Source organism: Brassica oleracea, chromosome C6 (genome assembly GCF_000695525.1).
Source record: "Brassica oleracea var. oleracea cultivar TO1000 chromosome C6, BOL, whole genome shotgun sequence".
Classification (NCBI taxonomy): domain Eukaryota; kingdom Viridiplantae; phylum Streptophyta; class Magnoliopsida; order Brassicales; family Brassicaceae; genus Brassica; species Brassica oleracea.
In genome coordinates, this window is record NC_027753.1 from 18,750,161 (window position 1) to 18,751,797 (window position 1,637).

Consider the following 1,637-nt stretch of genomic DNA (forward strand, 5'->3'; position numbering starts at 1 on the left):
GGAAAAATAAATTAACAATTAGTTTTTTAGAAAGTATATATATAAATCATGAAAAAATTAAAGTATATATAATTAATTAATAGAAACTTACAGCGTAAATTTTGAACCACGTCTTTCTGACGTAGTGAGGCGTCTTACTCCAGTTTGGATGTGGCATGGAGAAGTAACCCTTGATCGTGTCGGTTACGTCCGATGCAAGACATCCGTCAACCCCTCACCTGGAAAATACAAATTTAAAATATAAATTATTTTTTAATGTTATAAAAGATATTTAAACGAATTAAAAAAATTAATGCAACATAGCACAACGTTCCGTCCGGTCGGTCTGGGTCGATGACTGGTAAACCTTCTCTGCCTGGCAGACTGAGAATGTCCTCTACCGTGTACTGCGAGTAAGGAGCACTCGGAGGCACCATCAGATCAGGATGAATATCGGCGGCCATCGGAGGTGCCATCGGAGGAGGCACAAGAGGAGGCATCGGAGGAGGCACATGAGGAGCCGATGGTGCCATCGGAAGAGACTCTCTGAGTGTACTGAGTCTCGGGGACAGTCTCCTGGCCCGAAGAACTGGGAGCGGAAGAAGAGGCCGGGTCTAAACGACTACCCGGCTCACCGAAGATCTCTCTATAATGGGCAGTAAATCTTCCTTTTCGAACCTAAGTCTTCCTTTTCGAACCTGGGAAAAAAATGAAATTTTTAAAATTAACATCAACAATATATTTTCCAACATTATCCACCTAATCAACACTAAATAACATAAAATCCGCAAACCTATCTAAATTCTCTATACTAACCACCTAATCTATCCTAAACTAACCAAATTAGAGAGGAATCAGAGAGGCTAACCATTTCTACGAAATGGAGAGGAAGTAGAGAGGAAAGAAAGAGTGAGCGCTCGGGTGTATATATAAGATTACATATCGTCGTAAATTCCTCGTAAGTTTACGACGAAATAGCGAGCAGTTACAAAGGTCTGTCTTTTTTTTTTACGAGGAAATTGCGAGGAGTCACAAAGGCCCGTGTTTTTTTATACGAGGTATTAACGACGATTTACCTTACGAGGAATTAACGAGGCTTGCTTTCCTATAAATATACCCACAACTCTCACTCTCAAACCACACACAAACTCCCAAATCACACCTTATCTCAAATCACAATCCTCAAAAAAATCCTATTCAAATTATAAATATTTGAAAAAAATAGGAAAAGGAGAAGATATTTCATGTGGGCGAGACTTACGTATTATAATTGCTGGAAGTCTTGCCACATGTTAATCTGGTATTTCTCTCCTTTTCCTTTTTTTTCAAGTTTGTACACTACGAGATATTCACGACGATTTGTACTTACGTGGAATTAACGGGTTTATGTATAAATCTGTTTACGTGGTCTTTATGACGATTTTTGCTTACGTGGAATTAACGGGTTTATGTATAAATCTGTTTACGTGGTCTTTACGACGATTTCTGCTTACATGGAATTAACGAGTATTATGTTTAAATCCCTAGAATCCGAAACCCGAAACCCGAAACCCAAACCCGAAACCCGAAACCCCAAACCCCAACCCCCAAACCCGAAACCCGAGACCCAAACCCCTATCTTTAATTTTCTACTTCATATATTCCAAACCCCATATTTA